General features: G+C 40.0%; 1 long non-coding RNA gene across 3 annotated transcripts in view; it reads left to right on the plus strand.

Moving 5' to 3' along the window:
- Positions 1-24,292, plus strand: part of LOC138759949 (uncharacterized) — a 37,890-nt gene extending 13,598 nt beyond the window's left edge. For 2 of the 3 annotated variants that reach the window (XR_011355268.1, XR_011355267.1), the window contains exon 3: positions 23,618-24,292. This is a non-coding gene — a long non-coding RNA (uncharacterized lncRNA). Of the gene's footprint in view, positions 1-11,097; positions 12,577-23,617 lie in introns of those variants that run through there. The other variant, XR_011355269.1, reaches the window with a different exon arrangement.
- The last annotated feature ends 211 nt before the right edge of the window (positions 24,293-24,503 follow it).

Genomic DNA, 24,503 nt, shown 5'->3' on the forward strand with positions numbered 1-24,503 from the left:
CAGGGAGTTTATGGATTTTTAAAAAGGATTAAAAACTTCACCCTATCTCTGTCACAACCTTGTGCTTTATGTTCCAGCCTGGTCAGAAAACTGAATGAATGATTCTTCTCTAAGGGCAGATTTTTATCTGGTTGGCCTCACAGTAGTTATGGAGCAAGCATTGATGGGGTATATTTTTGTTATTATAATGGATGGACGAGAACAAAAAGAGCTGAAGACCAGATGATATGTGTAAACATGACTGGGATAGACAGTGTTTTTTTAAAAAAAACTATTCACTAAGAAAACAATTAAACCAGAAAGAGTAAAATGAGAACGGTCTTTAATAAGGATTCCTTTGGCTCCAAAAGCTTGTACTGCACATTTCTTGCCAGGGTCATTGCAAGGCTGAGCTTTTGTTGACCAGGGGCTGCTGTGTATATTGTTGGTCCAGCTTGTCTGCCAGACTAAAATCCAATGAGTGAGAAATAAAACGCCTGCAGATAGTTTCATAAATCACACTGACACCATCTTTTCTCACAAATGTGTACGAGTGACAGAGACCATTTATCTCTGTGCCATCAACAGCAAAGCAGTCAGGAAGAATCAAGCCACAATTGAGCAACTAGGTTTACACCCAGTTAAAGGCATAGAATGGAGATCTAGAGCCAAGTTTCTTCCACTCTGAAAGAAAATCTGAAATAAATAAATGCTGGAGACATTCAGCAGTTCTGATTAAGTCAAACTGAAATGTTAATTCAGTTTTTCTTTCCACAAACACTGCCTGACCCTCCATCATTTTGTTTCTGCTTTAAATAAAAGAGCATACATTGTTGAGTCACATGGCAAGCAATCACTTTATTGAGAAGCTAAAGAAAAGTGAGCTTCATTTAAAACAGCAGAGATACATTGTTCTGACCTTTCATATTCATGATAAATAGCTTCAACTCCAAGCATTCCGATGGATCGTTACTGATTTGATATTGTTCAAACTAATGGAGAACAACTATGTCCCTGATCTTGCCTCAGTTTATGGGAATTTTATCTTCAAAATGACTAATGTAGTGACTGGCACCAACAGAGTATGAGCATGAGTATCTCAAAGTGTAGATCACAGGACAGCAGTAATATTGAAATAAGGAAGAGGAAAGACAAGATATATCTAAGTATCAAGTGTGTATTTTATGATCTAATTATGCACAACTGTACAATTAAAATCCATCTGCAAGGAGCTGGAATAAATGATGTGGGTAAATAAATATGAAGGAACGAATGGGGATGTTATTTGTTGCATTATTGGGCCTGACATAGTCAGCACATCGTCTAGGCAGAGAACATAAGAAATAGGAGCAGGAGTAGGCCATCCGGCCCATCTACCCTGCTCCATCATTCAATGAGATCACAGCTGATCTGATGATAGGCTCATCTCCACCAACCTGCCTTTTCCCCATATACCTTCATTCCCTGTGTAAAAATTTGTCCAACCTTGCCTTAAATATATTTACTGAGGTAGCTTCCTCTGCTTCAATGGGAAGTGAATTCCACAGATTCATCACCCTCTGGGAAAAGCAGTTCCTTCTTATCTCCATCCCAAATCTTGAGGCTATTTCCCCTGGTTCTGGTCTCCCCCCACCAATAGAAACAACTTGCCTACTTCTGTTTTATCAATGCCTTTCATAATTTTATACATTTCCCTCATTTTCCAGCAAGTACATTCCCAGACGACTCATAGGCCTAACCCTTCATCCCTGGAATCAACCTGGTGAACCTCCTCTACACCACCTTCAAAGCCAGTACATCCTTCCTCAAGGACATCAGTATCATGTTGATCATCAGTCTCCGCCAGTCAGGGGTCTATCACTAGAGGGTTAAGGTGAGCCTTGAAAAGTACAAGGGGATCAAGCAAGGGACTTGTTAGATGCTATACTTGACACATCATCAGTCTACATAACGCAAATGAAAGTTCTGCAAATCAGAGCAAGATGGTGTACAGGCTACACCAAAGCTGAGGTACATCAGAGGTCCAGAGAAAATATTTGAAATGCTTCCAATTGAAAGGAAATGGACAGATTATCATGGTTGCAGGATATTGTGAAGTGATTTAAAACCAATAAAATATTTTTGGATGTGCAGTCAAAAGTGAAGACAGACAACATCATAAAGAATCCTCACCACCCTGGTCAGAACCTCTTCCCACTACTATCTTCAGGCAGAGCGTTCAGAAGCCTAAAAGTTGAAGAAGTTTCCCCCACCTCTCCCCAAACAGCTATCAAATTCTTAAATCTCCCTGTACAATGCTAACCATTAATTACGTCAGGACCACCAATTATTTTCTTGATTGAAACAGCCCTTCTTTTGCATTACTAAAGCTACAAATATTTTATCACATTATGATCATTCTTATTTGTTTGTGTATATTACATACTTGCAGCATCAGTGCACCTGTGTCTGTGACAATAAACTCTTATCTCACCCCCACACAGACTTTGTGACCAAAGGCCATTGTGCAAAGTGGTGAAGGAGCATTTGGGATGGTATTGATAGTCTCAAAACATTGGGAGCACACAGAAACCCTACACAAGCAACAAAGGAAGCACACCACCTCACAATCTACTCACCCAGCTATCCAATCAGCCTGTGCTTACCCCATCTGTAGAACAGTGCAGTTCCAACATCTGTGTTATTGCCTGCCTCAGTGCTAACATTGGAGGGAAATCAAATCACTTTCAATCCTGACTCTCATTACTGAGGGAGTCAAACAAAAAATAGTCAGTGGGACTTTGCTGTCAAATCAGATGTGGTGTTTCATACAACAGTGGCAACACTGCAAGAGCACCCAGCTTCGGTAAAGCATTTTTACCACCCTGAAGTCATTGCCGATGCAATGCATCACAAGTTCTTTTTCACCCAGTCATCTTAATTTCTTATTCAACCGTGGACATCACAATCATGTGTGACCCAGTGTCCATACAGGAGTTACTAGAAAGTGATGAAGAGGTTTGTTATTTTCCTCCCCCTACCTGAAGCAGAAGGGGATCAAAACCAATCATAGTGGTCTGATTGTTACCTCTCCTGAGGGGTCAGATTCATGCAAGTATGCATGAATCAGCAACATGGGTAGTGTCATTACCAACTCCACTCTTTGAAGAATTGTTTTGTTTGTTTTCTTTAAATAAATCTGACCAACATAATTATAACCTTCACATTCATTTGTGCACAACAAATTGTTCCAGTTAATCTGTGGTTCTGATTGGAACACTGGAAGCACAATGAAGAAATGTGACTGAATAATTTTCCTGTCATCATTAAGGTTTACACAGTGCTTTGATGTACCCTGAGGACCCCAATCATGGTAATTCCCATCAGCTCTGAGTCAAAAAGAATTTAGATAAAGCTAGGTCTTTGGTCTGAAACAGAAGCATCTTTTATAGCATTAGATGGAATATTGACTAGAAATATAGCTGAAAGTCACCAGCAATCTAATTAAGGTGAGTGATTCCTGATTCTTTGTAATCACACTGGCATACTAATTTATCAATGGCAATACTGTACTCCAGCAATTAGTGTCCTGAAAGTCCCTGAGCACTCGACCTGTAACTGATAAGTTTTACTTTGAGGTGTCAGAGCTTTCTGCTTGTTCAGGTTTTCATAAAATTGATGCAAATTGTTTCAACTCTTGTTTAGCTTCAACAACCTTGACATCTTGTTGTCATTGGGGTAAGTCATAGAGAGATACAGCATGAAATTGCCCATGCTGACCAAAATGCCCCACCCATACTAGACCCACCTACCTGTGTTTGGCCCACATGTCTCTAAACACATCCTATCCATGAATTCTGACAAAATAAGAGGCATTGAATCTCAAGAAAACATGACCACTGCTTACCTGCCTCATGATCACAATATTTGGTTGCCCTGAATTATTCAATCCACAATTTATTAGGGTTGGATTGGCTATCCCACTTTCACCTGCCTATCCTGTTGCATCATGGGAGTAAAAGTAGTAACCAAGTACCTTGCTGATTCTTTGACCTTTTATCATTTCTGATTTGTCATCAAATTCAACCCTGTCTTTGGAATGCAAGTGTTCCTCAGCATTAATTAGCAGGAAATCTTTCCTTTGGGTGCAATCATTTTGTACTTTATCTTTTACAAGCCTTTTAAATGTCATTTTGTTTGTGTTTTTTATCCCTGTATTTTTATATTTTTCAGTTTTCACTCCCCTGGCTCTTTCCATATTAATACTAGTTATCTCCCACATTGGCATAGACCTTGAGCTATCAAGCAGGAGAGACATTTGTAACAGAACAGGCCCTCAGCCCAACTTGTCCAAGTCAATCAAATTGGAATTCTGGGCTAGTCGCAGATCTAAATATTTAATACTGTATATGACATATGGATGACCAATCCTTGCGAAACACCACAGCTCATAGACACCTACAGTTTTCCACTACCACCCTGTGCCTCCTACTACTGTACCAATTTTGGATCCCATGTATTCTAACTTTCTGGATCAGACTGGCTAAAGTCCACATAGATAATATCTATCACCTTGGTCACCTCTTTAAATAAAATCAAATTTGTGAGAGAAGATTTCCCATGTACAAAACTGGTGGAGGATCTCAGCAGGTTTCACAGTATCCATGGGAGGTAAAGATATATGACCAACATTTCAGGCCTGAACCCTTCTTCAAGGTAAAAGTAAAAAGCAGGCAGGTGCCTGAATAAAAAGGCTGGGGGAGAAGAGAGAAAAGGGGCAAGGGGAGAAGCAGAGGAATAAGGCAATAATTGGACAATGATGGGAGAATGGGAGAGGAAAGGTGGCAATTGATCTGGAGAAGGGGTGGCTCTATGAATGCAGAGCTCCAGTAAAGGAGACAGAGGGAAAGAGAAAGAGAGAGAGACAGACAGAACTAGAGGAAAGGAGACTTTGAGATAAGGGAAAGGGGGAGACAACTAACGGAAACCGGAGAAGTTCATGTCAATGCCAGCCAGTTAGAGGATGCCCTATGGAACATGATGTGTTATTCCTTCAATTTGGGGGCAGTCTCAGTCCAGCAGTGCACATTTGCAAATGCATTATTGTTTTCAAAAAGTAATTAGATCAAAGCCAAGAGAAAAATTACACAAATGTGAAGAATGTAAGAGTGCAACTGACTGGACTGCTTATTGAAAGAACAGTTTTACAGTTGTTGGCTGATATCTATCTTCCTCCCTTGCTGAACTATTACACGATATCCAAACAACTGAATTATAATGGCAGAGAGACAGGGACAACTCATTACTTGAACTGCAGTAATTGGAACAATGATTTTTTAAAAATCAAGAACATAAGTATTTAAACATATCCAAATAGCTTATTTTCCCACTTCAGAAATAAAAGTTAATTAAAGAATAAACACACCAAAGCCCAAGGAATTTGGACTAATAGTTTAATAGACCAAAGGATGGAGAGCCGACTCTCAGATATATACCTCTCTTGAACTATGGTCTGAGTTTTACAAGTCATCCTTACTAATTATTGGAGTATACATTCAATTTGCTCAAATATGCTGCTTTTTTTATTTTAAAAATGTGCTTCCTTCCAGAATTACTATATGGCAATTGTAGAATCTCTCTAATCTCACATTAACAAAGTAAGGGATAGTGGAGGGGGAAGCATAACTCGGCACTCCAAGCTGAACACCAGTACACCAACCAACTGCTCACATCACATTATATACTCTTAAATGTGGGAATCTCAGCAGTATTGTTTAAATATAAAACATAACTAATCCCATTTGCTATTTTTCTACTACATCCTCATGAATTCTACACCAGGCAGGGGAGTGCCATGGAAAACTGCTGCAACTAAAGCTGGCATTTTTCTTTAACATGACACAAAAACACAGAATGTTTATCAGGAAAATTAGAATTTTTAAAAAGTAGCATTTCATTAACTGGTTTTACATAATTTGGGGAACTGGAACCACAACCAACTAATATCTATTTATCTACACTAGTTTAATGACACAATTAGAATATCAGAACTTCATGATTTTTAGGAACACATTACAACCAAGTATTTTTGAGCATATAGCCCTGTTGATTAAGAAAGATTATAGTCTTGTGTGCACAATAAAGCCCCTTTTATAGTTGCGTCCCACTAAATCGGCCGTTCAGTATCACGGGATCGGAATGGTGCTTTTGCTGTTCACACTTGACCACTCTTAACTAGGACACTGAATGCATTCACACTTGCAAGGAGCCATCCCCGGGGTTAGCACTGTTTTACCTTCCACAAGTGATGTCATGACACATCGAGCGATAGTGGACCTGCACTAAATTCTGATCAATGAATTACGATCTTATATTTGAACAAAATTAATCATGCCTAATTATAACATCATTAAGCTTTATGTACAGCACAGTATGAGCCCTTCAGTCCCTGATGATGATGTGCCGACCTATATAAGGGACCGTGGGAAAGTGCTAGCAATAAATAGCAAAAGCGGACAATTTTTAAAAAGTGTGGGAAAGTTGATAGTGCTATCATGCACAATTTATACAACATGGGATGGTTTCTCTGCCACACGGCATTCTAGGAAGTCAGGTCCACCATTGCTTTTTCCCCATGGTCTTTATAAATTGTGCACTATAGCGCTGCCAACTTTCCCACTCTGTTTAAAAATTGTTCACTATTGCTATTTATTTCTCTCTCTCTCTCTCTCTCCACGGCAAAGTTTATACCTTCATTTTAATCTTTTCTTCCTTCATGTTCCTGCACTCAACACAAAAAAAACTTTGGTCATTTCTATCCCAGAATGCAATTGCCCATTCTACACTTGCCTGATTGCAACACCGGCATTTGCAGACCCCGGGGATTGTACTAGGTGTCAAGGCCATCAACCGGCATTGTGAAGATTTTCGTTACACACTAGACCCTTTTTAGGCCAATTGGCCATTAATTCCTGGGACTACTTGCTTGTGTGAAAGGGGCTCAAGAATCCTACAAAATTCACAAAGCAAATAATGACCAAGTAAAAAAAATTTGGAGGCTGATTGAGGGATGAATATTGGTCAGAACATTGATAAATTCTCTCACCTTTTCTTCAAAATATCATGCAGTATTTTACATCCACTTTGAAACGCAAATAGTAAACTCCAACAGCATTTGCTTGATGTCACATTAAACTGTCAGCCTAGAAGTATTGTGCTTGAGTCGGTGAAGAGATGAGAATGGAAAGAAGTAACATCTGACTGAATCAAATACACCAAATGATCTGCATGGTTAATATCGCCGAATACTCTATCCCATTGCAAAATGCTGATCTTTTTTTCATGACTCGCTCGGAGGATCAAAAAGAAGCTTCCTGAAATTTGCCTGATGGTCATCTTAAAAAATGTTTATTATTGTGTATTCTCCAAAATTCTCAGTTAAAAATGCATAGCTGCTGAGGCCAATGGGATAAACAGATATTCCTACATTTCCTGGATTTACATTGGTACAGATTTTTTAAGCATAATTACCCTTAAGAATATGAATAGAACACAAATCTGTTCCTGCTTCATGGGAGTGACCCTTATGATAAAATTAACCTGCAATGGATATTGGGTGAGAACAGAAATATGAAGCTGTGACACACAAGCATTGCTACTTGAATGAGATACTTTAGTTTTTATATATCACTATGAATCAGCATGGAATTTGGATGACAAGGGATGGGGAGGAAGGTTAAAATAAACCTTTAGAGCAATTTCTGTTTTTTTTCTTGCAATGCATGTCGATATGTGATGGAAGGAATCTCATACTGCATGTCAGTTTGATCGAACATTGGTCACTTGTTTGTTGTGGAACAAAGTGAATTAGATGGAACTATTACATTTTGCTCTCTAGCCAAGCTGTCTCAATGTCAGTCTCATCCACACCATTCATTCCTTCAGATTGTTAGCTGCTGGAGAACAGGAAGGTCACGGACAGATCTTTACCCAGAATAAAAACTCTGCTGGATGACCGAGATACTTCTTTCATCAAATTAGTTGGATTCAGGCAAACAACCTGGTCTGAAAGATTAAAGACGTAGCTTTCAAAGGGCTGGTTAGAGTTGCGTATTACATTTGCATTGCTGATATTTCATAATGAAATGCGATGTGATTTTCTTCCATTCCCTCTCTCCGAGTTCACAGACCCATGCTGGGGTATGGTCTCCCAGGCGCCAGCAGCCTTCTGCTATCTTGTCTAAGTGGCCACATTTAATGTGTGAACCTAGACAGTAAGAGTCAGAAGGTTATTCTATCTTTGGAAAAGATCTATGATTGAATCTATTCCTGTCCTTGCTCATGTTCAAAATGTGGATACAGTATTTAACAGGAGATAATAAATTAGGAGTAAGAATCCATCTCCACTCGTATTGGGGAGGGGTAAAAGAGTCTGGGGAGCCAATTCCTTAACTCTAATTTTTCATTTGTTTATGCTGGTTTTTGAATCCCATTTGGTGTAGGCATGAACATTTTTGAGATAGATTGCTGTTACCGAGGCAAGAAATTGTCGATCCCGGAATCCAACTTAAAATAGTGATTGTCTATTTCTATTTATGGATATTATCTGACCCACTGAGTCCCTTCAACTTCTTATGGGTTGCTATCAGCTCTGCTGGCAAAATGTGATTAGATTGAGGTCAGGATATTCATTTTGCATGCAAACAACTAGGTTAATGTTTTATATTCATAATATTTCAGAAGAACTAACTCCACGTGTATAATTCTGGTCTGAATAAACCTGAGAGAATATGATGATCTATAAAAGATGACATATTTCTAGTTCTTTGCTGTCTCTACTGTTTGAATAACCATTCATTTGTTCTGGTCAGATATATTAAGAAAAGCAATATTGAGAGGAATTATAATTATGCAAGATGTCTATTTAAGCTTGTGCTGAAAGATGTGGGATTGTGTATTCATTATCTCATCTCCAACCCAAGACCTTTCCAATACAAATCACAACCAGAAATACTGGACTGAACACATGGCAATAGAACAGATTAGGAGGAAACTAAACTATATTAGAGGAGATGAGATTCAAAATAAAGGGCCCTTTCCAATACAAGTCACAACCAGAAATACTGGACTGAACACATGGCAATGGAACAGATTAGGAGGAAACTAAACTATATTAGAGGAGATGAGATTCAAAATAAAGGGCCCTTTCCAATACAAGTCACAACCAGAAATACTGGACTGAACACATGGCAATGGAACAGATTAAGAGGAAACTAAACTATATTAGAGAAGATGAGATTCAAAATAATGGGCTCGCAGCAACAGAATAAATGAGAGCAGGGCACTTTTTAAAAATCTCAACCATAACATTCACAACACTCAGAATAACATGATTTCTAGTGTTCTCACCAGAAGCAACCATGCTCATTCACAAAGACACAATGTGATGGTAACTTTTGCTCTGGAACAAGAAATGGGAAATTCATAACAAATCCTTGCCATCAAGCAGCCAACCAGATAACTGTAAGGAAGGCTGAGTTCTTCCAGCATTTCTGTGTTTTGACTACATTTGCAGGGTCTGGAGACTTTTGTGTTTCACAGCCTTAAATCTGTCAGCAGTATTGAAAACAGTAAAAAATAATCTGATCAGATTTACAGACAGGAGCTTCGTAGTCTCACCATTTCTGAAGTGCAGCTCTGACTAGAACCCTAGACCCTTTAAGCTCCCCATCTCTGTAAATTCTTAAAAGGTCTGACAAGAGGAGAGAAAAAGATTATAAGAAGTTTGTACACATTATTTGATGTCCTAATCATACAAATTTCAAAGGATGATAAACTCACTTTAAGAGCAGGAGATGAGCTGTATTTAGCAGATGTTTGAACCATATGGCTAAAGAGCTTCCCATATCGAAGTCCTCCTCCCTTGGACACATATTCACGTTAGTTTAACAGAGCTCTGTCTCCCACAGGTGACAGTAGAGTCAATCAATGAATGATTTCCTTGTCCCTACTTGGCATGCATGATCAGAATGGTCAGCTGGTTTTGACATTGAGAATATGCAGCTCAAACTAAAGGACTTCTTGACACAAATATTGCTGTAAAATGAAAGGAAGTCGACTCTGATGAGTAGCCAGATTATAATTATCTCTACTCATCTTCCAGAGAAGCCCTTGGTCTAGAAAGTGCACCAGGTGTGCCCACTGCACAGGCAGATGACAGCTGCTCACAGGGAACATTATGCCACTCAACCTGTGCACCATGATTACTATTTCAGATCGATGTCGACGGAGGAACCCAAAGGAATTTGGCAGAGGTTTGGCTTCATAAACAAGTTCACTGGAGGACATTTTTGAGTAATTGTTCTGCCTTAGTGTCTGTATTGCTATACAGTCCTACCATACAATCCAATACATAAATAGATCTTTTAAAAATGGCAATATTGGACCTAATCTTTGGAAATGTAGCCAGGCAAATGGGGGAAGCATCAATGGGGCAGCATTTTCAATACATTTCTTAATGGCCACAACTCAAAGTTTTAAGGTTGTTATGAAGGAGACTAATTAGAGGACTGATTTGGGGGAAATAGATTTCAATATTGTTGTTGAAATAGATCCCCATGGGAGACTATTCTGAAAGGCAAGAGCCAAAGGGGTCCAGTGCAATTTCGCAAATTGGATCCCCAAATGGCTTAGTGACAAAAGGAAGAGGGTGATGATGAATGCTGAAGGACTGTGACAAGTCACGTGCCATGGGGATGGGTGCTATAAACCTTGCTATTGGTTATCTGCATTAGTAATGCAGAGTGAATGAAAGAAGTGTAATGATATGAACATTTCTGGTATAGTTATTAGTGAGAAGGGGGGTCTTCAGCCAAGAATAAAATTGAATCAATAGCAAAATGAACAGAGCAATAGCAGATGAAATTTATTCCTGAAACATGCAAGGTGGTGCATTTTGGGTGAACTGCAATGTACACATACTAGGAACTACAAGAGCATACATACATGGTGACAATAAACCTGCCCTTCAATTCATAAACCTAACAGGTCTAACTGAAATAGCTCCACCCTGATCAGTTGCAAGTTTTTCCTTCCAAACCACTAATACATGGTTATTTCTGCTAATTTTGTGCATTCCAGAATAGATTTGTGGCTGCTGCTAAAGTGTGTTCATCTCGCTTTGATAGAGCAATCATGGATGGATCTGCCTCAGGAATGGAGGAGCAGCAAAATGAAAAGAGAGTGGGACCACATTGTACAAGAGCCTGTAATATAGAACATAGGACATTACAGCCCAGTACAGGCCTTTCAGCCCATGATGTTGTGCCAACCAATAAAAAACCAACCCACTCAGCATAACCTATTTTTCCTTCATCCATGGGCCTGTCTAAGAGTCTCTTAATTGCCCATAGTATTCCAGCCTCTACCACCACCCCTGGCAAAGCACCCACAACTCTCTGTGTAAAGAAATATGCCCCTGATGACTCCCCTAAACTTACCTCTTAACTTTTTATAGGTGTTGCTACTCCCACCCTGGGAAAAAAGTTCTGACTGTTTACCTTATCTATGCCTCGCATAATCTTGTAGACCTCAGTTAAGTCACATCTCATCCTTCTACACTCCAAAGAGAAAAGACCTAGCTCTGCTAACTGCCTCATAAGATACTTTTTTGAATCCAGGCAACATAATGGTAAATCTCTGCACCCTCTCCTTAGCTTCCATATCTTTCTTGTAATGAGGTGACCAGAAATGAGCACAATATTCCAAGTGTGGGCACACCATAGTTTTATGGAGCTGCAACATCACCTCAGAACTTCTGAACTCAAACCCCCGAATAATGAAGCCCAGGATACCAGATACCACAGGCATTCTTAGCTATTCTATCAACCTGCATGGCAACCTTGAGAATTCTATGGATTTGCACCCCAGGTCTCCCTGTTCGTTCACACTGTTAAGTATTCTACCATTAACAATGTACTCTGCCTTCTAGTTTGTCCTTCCAAAATGCATTAACTCACATTTATCTGGATTGAACTCCATCTACCACTTTCCTGCCCACTTTGGATCCTGTCTATATCCTGATGTAACTAAGGACAACCTTCAATACTATCCACAACACACCCAAACTTTGTATCATTCACCAACTTACTGACCCATCCCTCTACTTCTTCATCCAGGGCATTTATGGAAATCACAATGAGCAAGGGTCCCAGAACAGATCCCTGCAGAACTCCACTAGTCACTTACATCCAAGCAAAATACTTTCCTTCCATTAGTATCATCTGCTTTCTACAGGCAAACTAATTCTGAATCCAGAGAGCCACACATCCACACTTGGATCCCATGTCTCTGAACGAGTCTCCCATGGGGGACATTGTCAAATGCCTTATGAAAATCCAGATATACCACATCAACCATGCTCCCTTCTTCAATTCCTGTTGTTACCTTCTCCAAGAACTCAATTAGGCTCATGAGGCCTGGCCTTCCCTTAACAAAGTCATTTTGACTATCCCTGAGATGGCTGTAATTCTCTCAACACTCATAAATCCTGACTTTAAGAATCTTCTCCAATAGTTACTCACCATTGATGCAATATTGACTGCTCTATAATTCCCAGGATTCTCCCTATTACCTTTTCTCTTTTTAAAATATTTTTATTGATTTTAATAAAGAACTTATACAAACAAAAAGGGTGCAATTCAATGAGATAGTATGGATAGTTACAAAATCTAAATAAGATACTGTGGCGACGCACATAGTTGTAGCAGCGAACCGGCCCCGTCTCTCACACGTGGTCAGTGGGGCAGCTGTGGCAAAGATGGCATCGTGGGACCCTCTCTTATGGTCCACACCCAGAAGAGTGCATGCACGCTTACGTCAGTGTGACATGAGTTCAGGAACGTGAGGGGCAGGTCAAGGACAGCCTTAAAGGCTGCAGCATGAACTTCAAAGTAAATCAGTTGTGCTAAATGAGCTCACAGCCTGTTGTCTCAGTCTTTTCACTGCGCTCGTGCACAACACACTACAATATTCTGTATATCAGTAACATACATAAATATAAGTTAAAATAAAAGTTAAACACATTAAAATGTTAAGTCGTACGCACTAACAGTCCATGGTACCCTATCCCCAAATGTTCTGGGACTTCAGGAATCTGATGGCTTGGTGGAAACAGCTATTGCCCAATCTGGATGCAAATGTGCTACGGTACTTCCTACCAGATGCAGAAGGGAGAACAGTTTACATGAGAGGTTTGTGGAGTCTTTCACAATGTTTATTGCATCAAGTGGAGTAGATGTCATTCATGTAGGAAGAGAGGCCCAGTGATCTTTTCCACTGATTTCACTTTCCTCTGCAGGATCTTGCATTTGAGGAGTTAGAGCTTCCAAATCAGGCGGTGATACAGTTGCACGGGATGCTCTCGATACATCTTCTGTAGAATGTAGTGAGGATGGAGGGTGGGAAATGAACTTTCCTCTGGCTTCACAGGAAGTAGTGGCACTACTGGGTTTTCTTAGCTATAGAGCTTGTGTTAAGGAACTATGTGAGGTTCTCTGCCAAGTGCATTCCAAAGAACTTGATACCCTTGATGACCTCCAAGGTGGAGCAGTCAATGGTCAACAGAGCATGATCTCCCCTGGCCTTGTTGAAGTTGACAATGATCTCTTTTGTTTTTTTTTTAACATTCAGAAGCTAGTTGTTGACTCTGCACCAGTCCGTTAGCAACTGCACCTCTCTCTCTTTATGCTGACTCGTCATTCTTACTGATCAGGCCCATCACGGTTGTGTCATCAGCAAATTTGATGATATGGTTTAAGCTGTGTTTAGCTACACAGTAGTTGGTCAACAAAGTGAACAGCAGTAGTCTCAGCACACAGCCCTGGGGAGCTCCCATGCTCAGTGTGATGGTCTTGAAGATGCTGTTACTGATGGTGAAGGACATTTTAATATTTCTGCCAGAGCCCCTGAAATTTCTACAGTAGCCTCCCTCAAGGTCGGAAGGAATATCTTGCCAGGCCTTGAGGATTATCCACCCTTATTTGCTTTTAAGACAGCAAGCATTTCCTCCTCTTTAATCTGTATAGGTTCCATGACCTCACTGCTTGTTTTCCTTACTTCCCACAACTCTGTGCCCTTTTCCTGAGTGAAACCTGATGAAAAAAAAATACAAGACCTCTCACATCTCTTTTAGTTCCATACAAAGCCAGCCACTCTGATCTTCAATGGGATTAATTTTGTCCCTTACTATCTTTTTGCTCCTAATATACCTGTAGAAACCCTTAGGATTTTCCTTCACAATGTCTGCTGAAAGAACCTCATGTCTTCTTTTAGCCTTCCTGATTTCTTTCTCGAGGTTTTTCTTGCATTTTTTATATTCCTCAAGTACCTCACTTGCTCCATTTTCCCTATACCTGTTATACGCCTCTATCATCTTCTGAACCAGATCCCCAATATCCCTCAAAAACCAAGGTTCCCTATGCCTTCTAACCTTGCCTTTAATCCTGACAGGATCATACATACTCTGTACTCACAAAATTTCACCTTTGAAGATCCTCCACTGACCTCGCACATCCTTGCCCATAAACAATTTATCCTAATCCATGCATTCTAGATCCTTTCTCTTTTCCTCAAAATTGGCTTTTCTCATATTTAGAATCTCAAACCAAGGCCCAGATCCCTCCTTCTCTATAATTACCTTGAAACTAATGGCATTATGATCAGTGGCATCACGAGGGTCAGTGTCACCCCATGCAGTAATTCATGGTGTCATCCTCCACTCCCATGGACCTCCTGCCATACCAGACAATAGAGAATCCTTAGTAATGTTTTTTTTTATTAATGTTCCTCGTAAATTGTAATTCCCATATATCATTGAATGTAATGGCAGTAGTAGTGAGATAAACAAAGAGCAAAATTTAAATTGCACCTTTAAATTACAACATCATACTTACTTAATTCTCAAGTTATTGATATAATTCAAAATATTAATTTCCACAATATTGTAGCTAAAACACCAGAAATTTGACAAAAGCAGCAACTATAAAACCTCAGCAGCAACGAAAACAACAGCGTGTTTGTAGCGCATGCAGACGAAACCACATTATTCAAAGCGTCATTGTCATTGGGTAATAATGACAACTCTGTCTGGAGCACATTGAAAGTTCAAAATGTAATTTAGCAGAGTTTTAGCCTCGTAGGTATATTGATACATGTAAGTTGGGCTTACGAAAAATGTTTCTGTTGTTATAACTACAGGGATATTTTTATAAAAAATAATAAACTTCTACTGAAACATTGAACAAACATTTTATAAACATTTTGGTGTCATCCCCTCTGATAGTGTCACCCAGTGCAGTCCGCACACCCCGTACCCACCTTGTGTAACCAATGATTATGATCACTGGACCAAAATATTTCCCTATGCATACTTCTGTCACCTGCTCTTTCTCATTTCCTAACAGGAGATCCAGTATTGCACTCTCTCTAGGTGGTATATCTATATATTGACTTAGAAAACTTTCCTGAACACATTTGACAAACTCCAAACCATCCAGCCCTTTTACAATATGGGATGCCCAGTCAATATGTGGAAAATTTAAATCTCCTACTATCACAACCTTATGTTTCTTGCAGTTGTCTCCTATCTTTCTACAGATTTGCTCCTCCAATTCTAGCTGGCTACAGGGCAATTTATAATGCAAGCCCATGAGTGTGGTCATACCTTGCCCATTTCTCAACCTCAGAAGATGAGCCCTGCCTGGGCACAGCTGTGACATTTTCCCTGATGAACAATGCCACTCCTCCTCCTTTCATCCGCCTCTAGCAATGGAAGCCCAGAACATTGAGCTGCCAGTCCTGCCTCTTCTGCAATCAAGTTTCACTAATGTCCACAATGTCATTATTCCATGTACCAATACACACTCTAAGCTCATCTGCCTTTCCTACAATATACCTTGCATTGAACTAGATGCACCTGAGAACACTTCTGATGGTGCATGCAGTTTTAACATTATCTTTTCTCTCCTTCACTACTGTCCCTTTGGAACAGATCCCACCTTCCCTGGAAGTTAGCCCAATGATCCATAAACCTGAAGCTCTCCCTCCTACACCTTGACTTTAGCCACATTTTAAGCTGCATTATCCTCCTATTTTTGACCTCACTAGCACATTCAGGAAAATCAATTTTAAACTGTTGTTCCCACAGATCATTAGGTTTCACAACTGAAATTCTGTTGACATTCATGTTCAACGTCTCCTGATCATCATTCATTTTTCATCCTAATGGTCCGTTAATCATCCATCCAAGCAGCATTCTCACAGCATAAGGTCGGTCATTTTGAGTTCTTATTACTTCTAGAGGTTCGAAAGCTTTTGATACATCTAATCCAATTAACATCTCAATCTTGGCATGAATCTTAGGTAAGCAAATGTCTTTTAGATAAGCCCACTTTTTGATTTCATCCTGATAGGAATATTTTCCTTATTCACAGGCATAGTCTACTGAGTATAAACACTTGGAAGATCACAAAATTCATTGCTATTTAATCCAGCAATCTGTAAACCTGAAAGTATATTCCGTACCAGAGACCTGATCATCGTGGCTTGACCCTGGTAACCACCCTGCCCCCAACAATATCCAAAATTGTTATTGAATGGGACGGCCACAGGAGTGTCTTGCACTACCTGCCTGTTCCCTTTCCCTCTCCTAACTGTCACCCATCTACCCTTCTCCTGCCTACTGGGTATGATAATGTTCCTGTAACTCCTGTCTATCATCCCCTCTCCCTCCTAAAAGATCCAGAGTTCATCCAACTCCAGCTTCAATTCCTTAACTCGGATGGTCAGGAGCTGCAGCTGGATGCATCTCTTGCAGATGTAGTCGTCAGGGATACTGTTGGCTTCCCTGATGGCCCACATTCTGCAAGAAGAGCGTTTCCTTTGTCTTGGCTGCCATTCCAACTGTCTATGACTAGATGAACAAAACATGATATCTATAAAAGCCTGCCCTTACCTGTGCCTACCTCCTGAATCCTTTTTGTTCCTCAAATAAGGTGGCCCTTTCTGACTTCAACTCCGACTATTCCTTGCCTCTTCCCTGTTATCACTGAAGTCTGTTGTGCCAAACCCTTACCACCCTGACTCAGCCCACTCTGATGATGACCACTCCCTCCTTTGTCTTCAACTGTACAATTTATACATATCTACTTTAATTTTAAAATTTTGCTTTAACTGCATTTGCTCCATTCCCCATTATGCCATACCCACTGTTAGTACTTATTTTCACAACCATCATAGGGTTCCTTTTGTCTTCCTTTCTCCTTTTGTCCATTTCACCCAATCCACATACACCAGATCATCTCTCACTTTTCTCGCCTGTAACAAATTGTATCCACAAGCACCCTCTCCTCTTCATTCCCTACAAGATGTGCTCAATCACTCTTGCACTGCTTCATTTCGAGCTACCCCTATCTAGAAACTAGTGTACTCAATGTGATCAAGACAAAAGAGATGATTGTGGTCTTCAGGAGGATGACCTTCAGTGGCCATTCTCCACTATACATCAATTCCATCATGGAGAGGGGGGAGAGCACAAAGTTCCATGGCATGCATAAAAGGGATAACCTCTTCAGAATCCACAACATCTCCTCATTAGGCAGGAAGATTCAGCCCCACCTACAATTCCTAAGGAGGCTGAGGAGGGAAAGACTAACAGCCCCCATCTTGACATCCTTTAACAGGAGCACATTGAGAGTGCTCTGTCTGACTGCATCATTATATGGTACAATTGCTGCAAAGCGTCAGACCAGAGGTCAATACAGAGGATCACTGGGGTCTCTCTTTCCTCTGTAGACAACATTTACTGGGAGCATTGTCCAAATAAGGCTCAAAGAATTAAACAAGACCTTTTCCATCCAGCACACAGTATCTTCAACTCACTACCATCAAAAAAGATGGTCTTCTGCTTCCTTCTGGCTGGGCATCCTGTAGGATGATGATGGTTCCTTTCAGTCAGTCTGTGGAATATACCCCACTCCTCAGAAAGGAGCAACATGTGCATGAATGGATTTTAGGTGAGTAGGGGGTTGCAGAGGTCCAGACCCACCCTCTCGACATCCCCTCCCAGATCCAACAGCATGGTGAGGTCCAAGCTGGCTGTGGGAAGTTCTGTTGCAGTGAATGGCCAGAGAAGATTTAAGTACAGAAGAGATTTACCAGGATGATTTCTGGAATGCAAGGACTAACATATGAGGAACACTTATTAGCTCTTGGCTGACTTGTGTTCCTTTATCTTGTGACTAAGCTTCGATGTAAGGGATGCTCTTTCTGTGCTTCACAGCACGTTTGCGAGATGCCCATTAACCCTGCGAGAGGGTTCGTCCGCCCTTTGACAGGTCTTGTGTTTCATCCTGCAGGGTGGTTAGCCACCCTCTGCACCAGGCAAGCCTGGTGGGGGAGCCGGTTTAGTCGCTGACCACCCAACCATGCAACAGGTAGTACTGGGTTACATGGTACCAGTAGCACTCAGATGAGAAACAGGAGCATCAAAATTAGGACTTGCAGGCTGGGGAATCGCCTCTTCCCACAGGCTTTAAGAATGATAAACAGTATCCTGTAACTTTGAAAGTCATCCCAAATATTTATATATATTTATTCTGATTATTTATGTGATCTTTGTGTACTTGCGTTTTTGTGTGTGCACCGTGGTCTGGTGAGACACTGTTTTGTCAGGTTCTGAGTACAATCAGATGACAATGAGAATTTGAATAATTACATCTTTCCATTACAATGGTAACGTTGGTACAATTTATCCAAACCAATATCCCGTACTCATGACATGTTAAAATTTCCTCTGTAATGGAAAGATAAAACAAATTGGCAAATTATGACTGTTTAATACATGTGTTTTTCTGCAAGTATGATTACACTTGTTTTTCTCCCAAACCCACTGTCACCTTCATAGTTTTGGTCTCCTGTGTGGTTTCACCAACTTCTGAACATTCTCCTGGTCATTTTGCCCTTTTGACTAAGAAAATAAGAACCTCCGTTTGATAGTACAGACCTATCACCAATGTATATAGTTACAGTATTGAGAGTATGTAATGACTGTGCTTACAGCGATTGGCTGAGAGCTTAGCCACGCCTACTGTCTGGGCCTTAAAGGGTTGTGTCCCTAGCCAGGTCGGATCATTCCGGACTGGTCGGCCACCTGTGAAGAGCTCCTGTCTTTTGCTAATAAAAGCCTTCGTTTGGATCAACAAGTCTTTGGTTCTTTCGACGAGCTCTACACTCCGGCACTTGGCAGCCTCTGATACACCAGGAATGTGGTAATGCAGTGAAGATGGCATCAAATCGACGAAGGGATCAGAACAGGGTTCCGGGCTGGATTTTCTTCCTCTGCAGCAGTAGTCCATTTTTTTCACTTTAGTCCTGGCAGATCCACTAACTTCCTCTTTTATTTCAAAATGGAGAAGGTTCAGGGTATCTGGTATCTTCACAGGTAGTTGAAGAAAAACAAACTATAATAGACCTCTGACACCAGGCCATTTCTAGAGCATTAGGTTTCAATTCCAGGGCCCACTAACCAACATGTCAGTTTCAGATGACTTCACATTTATTAGATCAGGCAGAGAGATTACAAACAAAAAAAAAATCTAAAAAAAAAATTCATTTCTTCTTGCTTGTTCAAAAACAGTAAATCACATTGGGAGTTTTCACCCATCACTAGGAGATGTTTAGAATGTAATTAAGTTGAAGCAAAATCTATGGATGCAGCCAGAGAAATCAGCAATGGAACTCAAATTATTGAGATTCCTTCCCTTTTTCTCATGCATTATTTATTTTTTCTTCACCATCTTTCATCCATGTTTGACTTGATCATCATAATCTATTGAAGCGGAGGCTCAAAACCATTGGGAAAGAGGACACATAATCAATGTTTAGGATTCAACAGTTGAGGTTCGGGAGTCTGTGATACCAGGCCTTTTATTAAATTTGTCGTCCCGTTCATTGTATTTTTGTGATAAGAAATTTGATATTTTTCTCTTCGAATCACCCCATAGATACATCGAGTTTGGCAGAGCCAGTCTCATCTTCTAATATGTCTCAATAAAGGGCTTCAGCTCGCAGCCATTCTTTCTCTCCCACTGATGTTGCGGAGTTCCTCCTTTTATTTTGTTCTTTGTTAAATTAATTTCATGATTGAAAGTTAGCAAAAACTCAAAGTCAGAGTGGGTTAATGAGGCTGCAATAGTATGGTCAGTTTCACATTTCCTCTAAAGTGCATCAATGTGGCTTTCAGTGAGGAAATTTTGATATGTTGAATCTGTAAATCAACAACCAGTTTATGCCCATTTTCCCTAACTGCTGTATTGAGGCATTAGTTTTTTTCTCACTAAATATACTCAACAACAAAGCAAACCCATCCTATTCTAGATATGTGGTAACCCATTGCCTCTGTCAATCTCATTAATACCAGCTGGCTACAGTAATAGGTAGAGTTTCAAGAGGCAATTCAAATATAGAAGCAGAAACAACCAACCTCATCCTAATGTAACAATGGTTCCAATGGCTCAGAAAATGTACTGCAGTGTCCACAGCAGAAAACTGAAAAACATAACTGTTAAAGAGTAATTAGGATTCATTTTAACTTAAATAGAGCATGTAGTCTCCTGTCCTGATCAGACCCTTGACCACCAAGGGTAACAGTCTATGAGTTCCCAGATGAATGGAGAGTTCTGGGCAGGATACACAGACTCGGGTAGACTTGGTTGATTCAATTGTTGTATTCTCCTCTAGCTGTTTGCAGCTGGTCTCGATAATGGAGAAACTTGACATGCTTGGTACATTTCTAGGCTCTTCTCCATTATGTCTAGCAGTCTTGGCCAGAATTTCCCACTAGTGAGTTAGGATAGTATAGATTTTTAAGGAAATTTTAAGGATTTCCTCAAAATGTTTACTCAAACTCTTTTGGAAAAACTTCAGCATTATGGAGCTCCAAGTAGGTCATCAGCTTGCTGCTGGGCTTTAGCTCTTTTACTTAACGATACTCTTTGCAGGAAATTGGGGTGGCATGGTTAGTGCAGCAGTTAGTGCAACACTGTTACAACACCAGTGATCACGACTGGGGTTCGAATCCTCCATTCTTTGTAAGGAGTTTGTACATTCTCCCCATGTCTGTGTGGGATTTCCCAGTGGAGTCTGGTTTGCTCCCAGCCTTCAAAAATGTACGATGGGCTGTAGGTCAATTGGGTGTAATTGGACGGCCTGGGCTTGTGGGCTGAAAGGGCCTGTTACCATGATGAATGTCTGCAATTTTAAAAAATAGATAAAGGCTGCAATGGCACAATGGAGGCAATGGTATGTTTCAACCTCTGGCCTCGCTGTGGATTAGATCCCAAGATACGAGAGTGTCGCAGAATCACCAGGACACTGATCTTAATTGTCTGGGTGAATGTATTGTGTGGCTGGGGCAGATTGGAGAAGGAACCAGATTGTCCAGATGTTTGCTGCAATCCCAAACCTATTTTGCATCTCAGTGAGGAGACCAATAATGATTTGGAGCCTCTAGGTGTACATGTGTACATTGATAGGCTGCGGGCTGATGGCTAAATTTTGTGTGCTTTTGAATTTGATGGAGCGATGATAAAAGTTGATAAGTTACTCAATTATCCAGTACCTGAACTTCAATCTAGCAGAAATACAAACTCTTTTAGCAATTGTATCTGGGATATGGTTTCTGGATAATCTTATAACAAGTAATGATTTCAGTTGGATGATTGACCATTGCTTCACATCAAGGGATAAGGAACTTCTCAGATAATTGTATCTGATGAAGTATAAATGATGGAGACTCTGCAACACCATCACCACAGTTTAGCACGACCATCTCCTGCAGAGAGAAGAGCTGCAGGGCCACATCCATATTGATCACGTGCCAGTGCTTTTACTGGAATGACTGTGTTTCTGATGCATGCATTTGAAATTGTAAGGTTTGTGGTGTTGAAGTTTGGCCCTTCTCCCTGACGTTGCTTTTGATGCAAGTCAGAATTCTGAAGCTTTCGATTACAAAGCAGGATGCCCTGTAGCGCACAGGATTTAAATTTGTTGGATCACAGAGAGGCACTTGAATGCACACTTAATGCTCAAGAACAAACATTTATGCATTTGAAAAAATATTACTGAAAGAATATGGGAGGTGACTATAACCCTGTTTACTGCATAAAATTATGCTACAATTCTATTAAAATAATTGGTAAATGTGTATTAATCTTTAATATATTTTTAAGAAGGTTTTCTTGGCATTTGAGGTAAGCTGAGTGCTGTCGCAAGCATGGTTAGCCAAATGACCTGCTACTGTCCTATTTCTCATTTCCTACCTTTCCTCTATACTCTCATGGAGCCAAACTAAATCCACTTGTTTCATGACCTTTAAGATTACATTCACCACATCAAAGAACAGCCATACATTGACTTGCATACAGGTTGTGTTCTGGAAGTGGGGATGCAAATCAATTCGGGAGTAAGTCGATCATTATTGGAGAAATATACTATGCAACACAAGATACCATGACATACATATATATTTACCTAAACCTCTATATTGTACATACAGATGTCTAAATGTCATAGTTTAACCACCTGGGTAATTTTTGTTTGATTCTTCAAGATTGTGTTTACGACTGAGTGAGACAATCCCAAGTCACATGCTATAACATTTACTGTTTTAACATTTTCATATTGTTTCATCACCTTTAGCTTCTCTTTGAAACTGATGGCATGTCTTTTCTTCTTTGATTCTGCCAGAGCTTTGCTTTGAGGGCATTTAGGGATCATAATGCACTGTATATTTTCAAATAAAATTTAGCCAATGAGATAACACGTAAACAAGAGTCCGCACGGAATGTGATTTGATGCCGAATGTTGGTGTCTTGTATGTTTGAGACTAGAAAAAGTTATACAGTAGTGTGCATTATCATAGTAAATAGAGAAAATACACATTAACATAATAACACAATAACAATAAAAAGTGTGTACATATTATAGATTTCAATTACCTCTATGAACTGTACTATAAGTTAGGTATATAATGTGTACCATTATATGGCTAGCAGCACAATTGCTTTGTTTTGGCTTTTGACCCCATGTATCGAATGCGTGACGTGTGACTTAACGTCTGCTAACATCAGTCCCATTATAAATTTTTATTAAGGCCTTTTGGTGACCTCGGACCTATCTGCGATTGGCTGTTACTCAATCGGGCGCAAGTCGAGGTAGTTTCTAATTCTGCGTCACACTGGTCACACAATTCTGCAGCTTTCCACCATTTAGTAAGATTATTCTGAACAGCCTTGGGCCAAGATAATGGCTGAGTTAGTGAAACACACAAAGTTGAAAAGAAATCTTCAATTAAATTTACAGAAGCAAATTAAGTTTTGAATCAATTGGGCATCATTTATCAGTGAAAGTACTTCACTAACTTCCATCGCATTCATTGAAATAAAACATGTATCATCTTCCACACCCTCAGGACAGTCTAGATTATGACATTTCCATGGCTATACATGTACAATAATCTATAGTATTGTTCTTTTTAATTAATCAGAAATTCTATTCAACATTGTTTCTTCGAACCAAGCAAATTTTTTTTTTTGTTTTACAGAAGGAAACAAAAAGAAAGGAAAAGCCAGCCACTAGCAATATTTTATGAAAAATATGATGAAATTTTATGAAGAATTGATCCTAGAATTGTTAAGTATCACAAGAGGCCATTCAGTCCACCATGTCTGTTCTGGCTCCTGGTAAAGTAATTCAGATAGCTTTCAGAAAAAAATTCTGTCAAGTGCCCAGCCAGTTCTCTTCTCCTTGCTTGATTTGTTTTTAAACACCACAAAAGGTGTAATGCCTCTAATCACAAGCATCCTTTAGAAACTTTTCCCTTTTGGCCAAAATTTGTGCCTCTTGGTCTCAAGCCATCTACTAACTGCCCTATCCAAACACTTTGATCTACTGCATCTCTAACAGGCCTCTTTCAATGAGAATAAGCCTGGCTTCTCCAGTTTCACCTTGCAAACTCCATTCCTTGACATTGTTTTAACCTTTTCAGCACCAATTCTAGCACATTTATCTCTTACCTAAAGTGACCAAAACTGGATTAAATCTTTGGCAGTCCTTCAGAGACATGAATAATGCTTCCATTCTAGGTTCCAAGAAGACAAAGCAAATTGGCAAACTCTGAAACAACAGGACTCAAGGAACTTGATGGGTCAAATGGTGTTGTTGAGTGGATTATTCTAGACCCCTAACATTACTTGCATTAAGTCTCCACATGTTCATTTTGGGGAGATTTTAAGCATTCAAAGGGTTCCTGAAGGCTTCTCTGCCAGCTTCTACAGTCATGAGCCAGGGATTCCCATGAACCAATTAAAATATTACATTTCTTCGCAGTTTCCTTGAAGTTTTTTCTCCGAACTCCCAGTAGGTCATGACTGCTTGCTTTGGGAGACTGACTTCAGGCACGTGATTGATACCGAACTTTCCAGAATTGT

This window comes from Narcine bancroftii, chromosome 4 (genome assembly GCF_036971445.1).
Source record: "Narcine bancroftii isolate sNarBan1 chromosome 4, sNarBan1.hap1, whole genome shotgun sequence".
NCBI classification, from domain to species: domain Eukaryota; kingdom Metazoa; phylum Chordata; class Chondrichthyes; order Torpediniformes; family Narcinidae; genus Narcine; species Narcine bancroftii.